The following is a 12,416-nucleotide window of genomic DNA, read 5'->3' as shown; positions in this document are numbered from 1 at the left end:
TTATGGAGAGGCTCTTGGAACCTCCTTCTTGACCAAAGTTTGTTTTATGTGCTACCTGAAATACAACAGCTAAACTGTATAAACTAAAAGAAATAAGTTTAGATAGAGAAGCCGGGCAATGTCTTCATTAGGCAGCGGTTGTTTTTACAAATGTGTGGATCGCTCCTTTCAACAGTCCGCATCAACCTTTAATTTCAAAATTTCTGATTGGCTGTTTCTAAAACCAATTATAAACTCCCTATAAGTTTCACTATTCGCAAACAGCTAATGTTTCTTTCTCCTCCTTCTCATTGCGTCACAGTCCTTCGGACTCTTCTGCACGTCACTGAATCACGTGGAGTTGCAAACGCGGTGTTACCCACACTTGTAGACAGCAAGCACAGTGTACTCTCATGTTAATCACAGCCTCGGAGAAGCTAATAGTCGCTTTGGATTGACTTCCAGGAGTTGTCACTGCTGATCTTCTCTGTAGAAGTGCTATCGAGGTGCTAATGATATTAGTTTTCTGTGATTTAAGGTTCCCCACAGATCTTAGCCAATGTTTTGGTCCTTCTTGACATTGTTCTGTGAACTACGACTCATTAAATTAGCTAGAAGTTTGCTTTAGATTAATTATGATATGAGGAGCTTGACATCCTCCATCTGGAGCAGAGTTTTCAGTTGGCGCCTGCTGGGGGATGAACTATGCGATTCATAAAAAGGCACGTTATTTACTAAAACGTATCATTTCCAGATTCAGCTTCTCCTGTTAGGGCTGCTACTGCAAGGGCGAAACGATGCTCCTGAATCACCTCCTCTGCGACCCACAGACCCCCCTGAAGGGGAGGGGGGTGACAGTTCGGACAGCAGCGGTGGGGTTCTGTGGCTAAGCATCCGAGCAGCAATTCAGCTCTGTTGTTTCCTTCCCCTTTCTTTCCCGCATCTTGTTAAACTCACAACTTGGAAAAAGAACCCAAAAACAACAACAAAAAAACCCAAACAACTTAGTAAGACCCAAAATTCCCTGGAAGTGGCTGGGAACTATGGCCAGGAGCCCCTTGTTGATGTGATCAATGAGTATTGTATTAACACCGTGTCCGAAGCAGAAAATATAAAAATACATCAGAATCCTTTTATATATAATCTTAAAAAAAAAAAAATCCCCAACGCCAACCCCAGTGTTATTCTATGGGCTAGGCGAAAGCATTAGCAGAAGAGATTTATGGGCGTACAAGCGCTGGGAGACTCGTAAACCAGGTGGACTTTCACACTTTAACGAGGGCGGTGGCTGGGGAACGTAGCTCTGTGAATACTGAATCACGCCGTGTGTATGACGCATCTTAGCCGGGCTCCCTCCACGGCGAGCTCCGCGCCCCGGTTGCCAGATGCCAACTCAGGTGCTAAAGTTGCCAATGCCCCTGCTGCTCCCCACCCTGCTGCCGGGGAGGGTTAGCTCCTCCTCCCCTCCCGCCGACCCAAACCCAGCGGACAGAAACGAATATCGCAGGGGATTCTTTTAGTGTGGATACGATTACAGCTTTCGTAGACGAAGCGTTCATTTTCTAACCTTATTATACCACCCTTTCACGTTAGTAGAACAACTGAATTTTCTCCTAGTGGATATTTCCAGAATCAGAAATTTCAGGGCCATCAGAAATACAGCGAGCATCTCTTCTGCGCCACAGATCGGGCTTTTCTTTCCTGGTCCCTTCATCTAACCCAATAGCTCCCGCCGAAATTAGATCATACATTTTAGGAAGAGATTCAGTCTTATTTTAAAGATCCTCATTGATGGTGCATGAACCGCATCCATTAGTAATCTGTTCCAACGCTTAATTACCCTTGTTAAGAATACAATTAAGAAATTGTCTGATTCCTGTTTGGCCTTTCCTGCCTTCAATTTCCTTCTGTTTCTGTCAAAATGTTCTGATGACGTTTCTCCCAGATTCTTTCCTAAACAGCCCTGCTGTTCTAGAACAAGGGGGTTTTGGGTGTAACAGCCGGGACGGTTTATTCTAACACAAACCCTCCTCTTCCTTACCCAGAGTGGAAGTGATAACAAATCCAAACACGGATAACAAATCCAAAACAAGAAAATCAATGAACAGAAAGGACAAAGAAACATAATAGACATTATTTTTAAATGTCTGTGGCTTGTTACGAGGTAACTGAGCGGCTCAGCTTGCAGCGCGGCTATATTTAGACGAAAGCCTAGCTTTTAAAGTTCAATTCCAAGGTGTTTGCTAATGCCCGAAATTTATTATTGCAGCTACAAGTAGTGTGCTGCGGTGCATCCAAGGTGCTCAGCTGCTGAAGCTGTCATCCTCGTGGATAAGGTATGATCTCTAACAATGGGAATATACGCAGGAATAAAGGCTAACATTTCTCTAGGTACTATAGCATTCTCCTGCTTCGCTCTTTGTCTCACCACCACTCTATGCATATTTTTAAGAAAATAAAGCACCTGACAGCTTTTTGGTTGGAAACTCCAGGTTTTCCACGTTCTTTCGAAAGACAATTTTTTTTTTTTTTTTTCCTGTTGTTTTAATACTCTCAGTTGGGCTTCAGGATTTCAATAAGGTCAGGAATTCAGCTCACCCGCTTTGACCATCTCCTACGTGCCTCTGAAGCCATCCGGAGCCCCCTGGGCTCTCTCCAGCTCTCATTCCACCCAATGACAAAGCCCTGGAGAATTATAACCCGCTGATACAGGTAAGGGCTGACTTCTGCTCCGGATGAAGCCATGTCGTTCTTGTGGGATTATCGATCCCTCCCAATGTGCGCATTTGCTCCGGTACGGGCGAATACACGCAAACGACCCCAAACCCTTTATGACACTATAAGGGTGATAGTCAGAGCACATTCTGTTGTATGTATTTGTATCTCCCTGACTCCTACATATAGTTTCCATGGGAAAATTGCAGAATGCCTACGCACGTTAATTTTTAGTGCAGCAGGCCGCTAAACCTATCATCTCACAAAAATGTCCTTTTATAGCCTTGTCAATCAGTGTATAATTGGCTGAATTTACATGCAGAACAGATGGGAATTTTGGAAATGTTTCTTTTACTAAATGCATGTGAGGAGGAAAAAAAAAAAAACCACCAAAACCCCAACAACCATGACTTGGGGATTTAATATATATGTATTCCTAATGTGATGTTGAATTAAATTAAGTTCTAAAAATATATGCAATAAAATGTCCAGCAAAGCATGCCAAGCATTATATTTTACAAACAGCAACAAAACCCATTTCCCTAGCATTCAGAACAGAAAGTAAGTAAATAACATATTTCATAATCAAAAGTAAATATCAGGTTTATGCTAATGACTTGAGTAGACGTCCTCTTTAAGGGGAATTTTTGAAAGATTTAAGGATATGAAGGCTCTGTCGTTTGTAATCGTGACTGGGAAAGAGCAAAAAGGTCAGAAGTCAGAAGAAAACCACACTCCCAGACAGTCCTTAAAGAAGGGAGTGGAGCTGCCTTACCTCGCTGTGCCGATCGTTATCTGCCTCAGAGGAAGTGGAATATTTTCTTCGGATTTAAAAAATTGGCCCTTACATTTGCCTGTGCACATTGGGATGATACATCACCATACACAGTTTTGCAAGATGTACAGGTTTCCAGGGGGAGAAACTAAAAGAGGAGAAATTAAAGGAGGAGAGAAGAAGCCAGAGAAGGAGCTGGACATTCAGATGGCACCCTCGGTTCCCTACGTAGAGCGTCTCCCAAGCCGCAATGACCTGACAACAGCCGTTTGCAGAAGCATCCCATATTTCTGACCTGTACTACCATCCATGCATCCAGCATTCCACGTTACAAGTCACTACTAATTCTATAATTCCTGGATAAGGTGGGATTGTCTAATCTGCCATTAATTTTTCTAGTTGCAGGTACCCTATAACGGTGTTGCAAATATGCTTCACAGAACATTTCCCCACACAAGCTCACAGAGTATTTCAGATACACGCCAAGCCGTTGAATCACTTATTAGGGGAGATGAGGTCCATGTGACTTTGCCCTCAGAGAGGATAATTGTCTGACATGTGCGTTCATCTTCTGAGACATTCATCCCCACAGCTGTAGCACCCTGGTTTGGACTACGGATTTCTGTAACCCCTTCATGACCTCACCGCTCTCTACTGGGACTCAGCTACTTAATGTTTCTGATGGAATGTAAAGGATGATATACGTAATTCAAGAATCATTACTGCTTTGTGCATATGCTAATCCATCAGGATATCACATTTAATAGCTATTTACTATTTTCTTTCTTTTCACGTGCTGTTCTATAGTTGTATTTTCTCCCAGCTGAAGTCCTGGGCCAGGCTGAGTTCTCCTGGTAAGTTAAGGAGATGAAAGAACATAGAAATATGATGTTTTTTTCCTTCTTCTTTCTCTCTGCACGCTTCCTAAGTACTACAGCCTAGCTTTTTGACAGCCCAGCTTAGAACTGGAAGGGAAAATAAAGTACCAAACTGGAAGGTAATAAAATGAACAAAAATCTCCAGATGAAAATTGTACCAACATTCACTATTTTGGAAAAAGCCCTCATTTCCTTTCCAGCAAAATTAAAATTACGTAAAAGCTCGGGGTTTTTCCCATGACATTGCAGAAACATAATGTAGATCCATTCCTGTCAATTAGAACAGGAGCTGCCGGCAAGGAGCGTTTTGCTCTGCCGGTGACCAGAAAGACTGAAGGTCTCAGATGAGGAGCCGCAGTCCAGGCTCCCAAGCCAACACGCGGGTGTACTCGTGGGCTGGACTAAGAATCACGCAGCTTCTGTTGCCCTGTGCAGAAATTCCACGTCACTGTGCACTTTAAAGTACAGTAGCTGGAACTCAGATTTGAGATGTCCTTTCCAAATCGCAGCCGATTCTTGGGCATCGTGTTTCGTGTTTTGCTATTGCAGTCGATACCCATCTCCCCTCCCAACTCACTAGTGGGAGCAGCAAGGTCGGGCCCTGTATTAGTAGGAATTACCATAATAATAAGTGGATGTAATATGATTAGTGCCTGAATTTGATTTATTACATTCAAAAAGGAAATGAAGGGCAAAGGATACAGCTTTGTTTATTACGGGTATTCAGATAAACACTAATAAGATCCCAGCTAGTAAGGCATCGAAGTGTTAGAACATACAAGCTGATGAACATTCGGCTGCTTCTCCTTGGGGTACAAAGTATAAATTAATTATACCTTGGCAGGCAGCTTGACTGCGGGGTCCTCGGAGATGACTAGAAATAGATGGAAAAGACTTACTTGGCTGTTGGGTATATCAAAGCAATGACAGGGGGATTATTTTTACTACCAATATAACCAAGCAGCCCAGAGTAAAAAGCCCCCCAAAACATAATTAAGAAAAATTATCAGGAAAATTGGACCTCCTGGCTTATCAAGTCCAGTCACTTGATATTCTGGGCATATTTCTCATATGATTCCTTCATAGACGTATCAAGCTTCATCAGCCTAACTCTTAAAAAGAGTTAGGCTTGGAGTTTCAACACATTTAGATAATTCTTAAAGAGAGATAACGAGAAATACTTTCTTCCAACCAATATCTTATTCTTGAAATAAATTGGATCAGATCTCTATAGTATATCCATGAACTTATCTTGGGAGTTGAATACAATGTAATGTGAAGGAGAGAGGAACTTTTTAAGTCAATAATTCTGCCAAAGCCTGTGTATCATAAAACTTCAGGTATTATTGTGACAAACAGCGTAGAAAAAGAATATTCAATAAATAGATAGAGAGAAAAAGGATCTGTAAATTGGAAACAGCAAAAGATGCAACTCGTTAAAGGTATTGAGTTTATTTTCAGAAATGACACGCTGTTCCTGCTTTAAATCTGAACTCTTGATTTGTCCTTTTAGATTATAGCCCGTAACCTGAATGGTTTAATTTTTTGGGTGGAGCATCTCAATGAGCCATAGTTTAACAAGATGTTTCTACTCACAGTGATGGACCTTCAGAGTAAGAGTCAGGCTCCGTTTCTGCATATACTCACCTGAACGCTCAGGTTTCATGTGTGGGAAAATGAGATCAATAGGTTAATTCTAGTTGGAAAGCTAAGTCTATGTATTCCGTTGGCAGAGAGCTACAGTAAGTTAAATTATATGTATATTTCCTTGAGTATCTGAACCTCAGCAACAGGAGCTTGGAATAACAACTGAGAGATTAGATATGTTAAGTAATAGTTGTGAAATGGAGCTAGCATTTGTTTTCCTGAATAGATCATAGTAACATGAAGCTTAAGATTTGGATTCAGAAAATTATAATTTCTTTACATAGTAGGGAAAAAAATAAATCTTGTGTATGACTCACTGTGTACATATTTAATTTGTCTCAGTCAACAGGCTTTCCTCTACTTCTTCACATTTTTTGTATTTAAACAGACAAAAGAAAAGGAAGAAAATCTATACAAAATGAGCAGAAATGTTATTTTGTGTCTAACAAAAAAAATGGATTAAGAGGGAAATAAGTTTCTGAAATGTGATTAAAATTTACACCACTCGTCACTGGAATCCAGGTGCCTACCTAAAATTAAATACTTGTGTATGGATTACAGTGAGTTATTCCATCTTTAAGAACAAATGCTAGTTACGTGGGGCATACACATATGCATACAGCTACAGCATCATTATTAGGAGTTGCTTGGGTAGATACTGTCTTTCCACTCTTGAATTCTGGAAGGGTCTGGTAGTAAAAGTAGAAAGATGAAGTGGAGATATGAAGGCTCTTCTTAGTTTGCAAGTTCTCCACAGTGATTTACTGCTGCTCAGGGGGACTCTAGTTCTTCAGCAGAGACTGAGCTGCGGTACGCTGATGCACATCACATTAAATATGAAATTTTGGTCTAGTGATATTTTCACAGTGTTATATCCCGATCTTCTTATTAATACATAACATAGGCTTAACCACACCAATTCTCAAAAGAAACTCTCCCCCAAAACAACCCTTGCATGCTTTGCTGAGGTTTGGAAAGGTCAAGGAGGAAATATCCAATTATAAAGTTCTACCTGTGGCATCTGGTTCTGCCCTACAATGGTTTCACGTGGAGTCCTGCTTCTCCTCGGATCTGTCACATTAACACATGCCTTTCTTCTCCCACTTCAGTGATGCTTTGACAGCCTGTCAGTGTGGGATCCTCTCAAATCTGCATCAAAGCAGGAGTGGGTCCATTTCGAAGTATGAGGCACTGCTATTAAAGAGCGCTCCATGTTCCAGATGAAACCAACACTCGAGATATTGAAAGTTAACAGTAACACACTCTGTCATATCCCATCTCCCACAGCCAGCTCTGTCTAGCCTAAGCGGTAGGACAAAAACACGCGATAATAATCTACTCATGGAGTTTAGCAAACAGTCAATTTTACACAGTCAACAGAAAAGGAGTTCTCCATTCTCTCTCTCCTCCACCTCGATAACCAACTTCGGTTTGAAAGACTATGTCAGCATGGTACCCAGGTGGGTTCTGATGATTAAAAGTTGTCTTTGAGTTGTAACCAACCGAACACAAGTCTCCTGTCTTTTTGCAGGAACAGAACGTGGAACCAACTCTGCAGTGCCTCATGGTTGTATGTCAGATGCGCTGACTGAGGCTGAACAGAGGATTCTTAAAAGCAGTATTTTACTGAAATTATGCTCACTTGTACCATGAAGAAATGCATGCTTTCTTAACGGCACAGATTTTTGTTTATAAAAATTGCCTTTTTATTTAATCAGCTATGATGATACTATTCTGAACTTCTTCATGAAAACAGTGTGTGTGCACACAAAGTCAGATTTTAAAAACCCCAAAATAGTAGAAGCGTGAAAAATAAATAATAAAGAACCTTTTGATATAAACACTCTTATTTTGATGTGGCAATGGAATATTTATTTACTCATCCAAAGACCACCCAGACAGTGCTTTGCATAACTCAGGTTTGAACTTTGGTGGATCAGCATTTTCCTAGCTTGGAGCACATCTCCAAAGTTAATGAAACTCCTTTTAATCTGTCAGCTTTAATTTTTTCTTAATGAAGTCTGTAAACATGTCTAACTAAACGGTTGAGTACAGGAAACTAAATGTTCTCCAAATACAGTGGGTTTGTTGGGCTCGATCTGGAGTCGGTAACAAGAGCCGCGCAAAGATCCGCTGGCCCTGCCACCTTGACGGGACATTGAGGTTTTCTGTCGATGGGTTTTGGACTGAGCCCAAAAGGTACGGCGCAGCAAAGAGAGTTCCTTGGTCTTCCATAAAAATAAAAAAAAGGGAAGAAATGTGCCAAAACCCCGCTGTCATACTGCTCTTACATGTCCCGACACATCAGGTAGCGTTCTCTGCTATGCTTGGCCCGTGCTGTCTTGTACTGATGCCACGGCTGATTTTTGTCGGTGCCCGTGATTTGGCTGCAGCATCAGGGACACCTACCCACGTGTGAATTCAGAGAGGTTCCAAATACACAGGTATTCCAGCACAACCAGTCCTTTAATCCTTTTAAACAACAATCGCGGTTTTGAAAGTCATTCATGATTCATTTTGGATCATTTACATAATGAAGTCATATGAAGAAGTACGGTTAATTCAAGAGGAGGTGGGGAGGAGACTGAAGGTTGCAGTTTTAGCAGGAAACCTTAAGGCTATCAAAATGTTTCACGAAATCACCAAGGATGAAATCCGTATTTCCCTACTGAGTTAAACACAACTTGACAATGCCAATGAACTTTCAGAGAAATGACAGACAAATTACAGCGTGCGTGTGCTAAGCCATGTTGAAACCTTCATTTCTAAAAGGCATCCTGTCAGGAGTTGTAAATACTGCGGACTAACACCAAAAGATTTTTTTCCTACTTCCTTTCTGCTCACAGACCGCCTAGAGGCTGCGCAGATTACTCAGTGGGTTGCAATTAAAATTCATTTTGACTAGGAAGCAAGTGAGGAATACCAAGTTTTTTCTGGCCTCAGTCAGATAAGTCTTGTTGTTTGTCTCTGAAGATGTCCACCGACAGACCATCCCTTCCCACACCACCCCAAACTAAGTCTGCCATATTTGATATGTTTGGGGATTGGATTTGTCTTGTGGGGTTTATCTATTTATTTATTGCTTTTAGCACTTGTCTTCCAAAAGCCATGCAAAAACCAAAGGCAGCCCACAACTATCAGTTGTGTACGTATGAAGGACACTCAGACAGGATCCATGTCTCAAAAAGGATTTGGTTTATACCCTCTTAAGCTGAAGCTGAAAGAGGCTGCGGCACCACCTTCCACACCATCTTCTACCATACGGTCATAAACTCTCACCGCAGAGAGAAATGAGGAACGGCGTTGAAGGCTGAGCCTCCAAAAGGCATTTTAAAATCTGTATCATCCATTCTCCTGCTAATACGCATCCTCTACTCCCTGCCCCGTCACTGTCCCTTACCATTTGCCACCCCACAGTTGCTCATTTCACTGCCCCCCGGAGCAGTGCTGAAACACTCCAATCTCAAGCAGGAATACTCGAAAGGCTGCAATTCCCATGTCTGAGCCAGATCCAATCTAAGTCGCTTCAGCTAATGCTGAATTAACATTAACAATACTTGCACTTTTTTTTCTCTCTTTTTTTTTTTTTTAATTCCCACTTAAACACAGTTCCGCGCGTAACATCTAATTCTGCAATCATTATTCACGTTGCATAATGTTTTATTCACGTGCCTAGCTCCTGTCAGACCAAATAAGGCTATTCAAAAAAAGAAATGCCATTTGGGGTGAACAAAGACCGGGGAGTTGGGCTCACAGTACTTCGGGAAACATCGGTACTGGCCGACAGACGCAGCAATGTTAGGATTTGGCTGGGGCTCACCAAAAACGGGTTTGCTTTTTGGAAAAGTTTCACGGATTCATTGTTTCTCCAGGAAAGTGAGAAACCCTGCTGGAAAAATTAACAATATCTGTTAAAAGCTCCTAAAATGACCAAGTAATAGATGATGATTTTCTGCAAGAAGGGGATGTGATTTTCAGGCCAAATTTTCTGTTGCTGTACTTTTGGTAGCAAGAAAGCTTTGTTTAGTCATCAACGCAATTTTCAGGGCATTTCTAAAAAGCTCTGGTTTAGGTTTCTCTCTTGTCTTTTTCCTCCTTTCACCATATGCTGTTCTGACATGCCAATACATCACGGAGCAAGGTTGTCAGATCCTCCCTCTAGAGTTTTTACTAAATAATACTAAAAACAACTGTACAGCTCCATCCATCTTACAAAAAAAAAGAAAAAAGAAAAAAGAAATTTGCAACCAAGCCAACAAGTTTCCAGTGGAGACCTTGAAAGCGTTCCTCTTTAATATTACAGTAATCTGGGTTATTAACAGCACTAATTTCGATGCCAATGTGAGGTCAGTTCAAATTTTGGCCCGACGGAGGAGAAGTAAAACATCTGCAGGGAACACATTTCTGTTAAGTTGTGCTTGACACGGGAATTAATGGGTGCAATTCCATGGCCTGTGTTATGCAGGAGATCAGACAAGATGATCATAGTGGTGCCATCTGGCCTTAAAAAAAAAAAAAAATAAAGCTATGAATCTACATTTAAATTCTCACTTGAACTTAGGTAACCTCTCTCTAAGCCCATCTGCATGTTGAATATTCCCGTTAAAAGGCAGTCGCTAGCAAGCCAAGAATACTTTACTAGCCTCAACCAGCTTTATTTTATGTAGCCACTGACACTATTTTGGCAATAAAAACCCAGAAGAAAACCCAATACAAAACCAAACGTTTGCACCGATAAATGCAAACAACAGAAAAATAACAAATTAACAGTCCCTACAGCCACCGCACCGTTTCAGGGACAACCACCCAGTGCTGAGGAACCGCTGGCACCAAGCTCTGAAGAGCAACCTGAGCAACCAAGTGGTCACTGTTTGTGCGCGACAAACCCTGGGAATTAATTTGGCTGAGAGGGTAGATGAAGCCTCGCACAGAAAGTGGTCTTTGGGACCACGGAAAGCTCAGGAAGGGAAATCATGCAGGATTTAGGCGAGACAACTATAGAGGAAAACACAAGGGTGCAAATCTTGTGCCTCAGGTTAGAGAGATTTCTTTTTTCCCTAACGATTGTTCACCCACGGCCTTGCTACAGTGACAGGCTTAAAATCAGGATCTAAAAATACATCGGAATGGGGCTTTTGAAGAGTTTCAGTGGCAAGGAGGGAGATGGAATCCCCTCTCTGAGGCCTGACAGCTCCCTGCTGTAAAATCAGAATAGTTTGGGTGTGAAGGGGCCTTCAAAGGCCACCTAGTCCACCCTCCCCTGCCATGAGCAGGGACATCAACTAGATCAGGTTGCTCAGAGCCCCATCCATAGGTTCCAGTGTCCTGTGACCACCCGTGACTCTCAGGTTTCCAAAGACATTTTCCACCATGTTCTATTCTTAACAACCGTGGGGTTTAGAAGGCCTTGAAATCATGTATGCGCATGAAGGGGAAGATGATGTTACTTCAGTTAAATCAGTCTTGTATACATATCTTCTAAGTCCGTCGGAAGAGGCCCACAATAAACCAGCAGAAGGGGGATGATACGGTAGTTTTTCGTGGGTCTCGATCGTTGTGCTGGTGTACCTGGGCTCTGAGAGGCAGGGCCTTGCCTGCGGCGACGCAGACGTAGCCGGGTCAGATCTTTCATTCCCACTCTGCAGAACCTCCTCTCTATTAACTTGGTAGGATTTAATGAGATTTCCTTGCTAGAGAGCTAGAACAACTCAGTAATTTTTGAAACAGATATTCTCGATTGTTCTGCAGGAACAGCGGGAGCCCGATCCCGAATTTATTGAAGCAGTGTTGCTCTTTACTTTGCATTTAGAAGCAACCAAGAGTAAAAGAAGAGAGAAGGGGTAGAAAGAGAGTATCAGCAGAAACTTATTCCTGAGGGTTGGGTTTATCGGGGAGGAGGTTGTTTTTTAGTTTATTTGGTTTTGTTTTTAAATATATATATATATATATATTACACACATATACGCTTTGGATCTAAGGTTCTTCACTCAGTTGGATTTTGGTTCCCATGAAAACATGTCCTGCATGTTCAAATGTGGGTTATTTCTAGTGAGGTTACTTGGGGAAATATATTCATGAAGAGATTGCATCCTGCTGATGCAAAACAAACACAAATAAAGAGACAAGCCAGGAAAGAGATCTGAAGAGAAGCAAGTAATGAAAGGAACATTTTGGGGCACAATCTGTTATTTGTTATTATTATATTATGTCCATACTCTTCTCCCTTATTCTCAGCACTGTACGTTTTAATTGTCCCCTGAAGAAACAGTTCTATAGATACACCCACAGGGAGCAAAGGCTCTGTCAGTGACAACCGAATTAATTTGTCTGTTGGAAGCATGAATGTGACTTAAACCCCCAGAACAACACAATTTTAGCAGTTTGAACCATCTTTCTTTATAGGGACTATTGCCCCTTACGCT

Source organism: Vanellus vanellus (assembly GCF_965231255.1).
Source record: "Vanellus vanellus genome assembly, chromosome: 8".
NCBI classification, from domain to species: domain Eukaryota; kingdom Metazoa; phylum Chordata; class Aves; order Charadriiformes; family Charadriidae; genus Vanellus; species Vanellus vanellus.
This window is presented reverse-complemented; position numbering follows the sequence as displayed.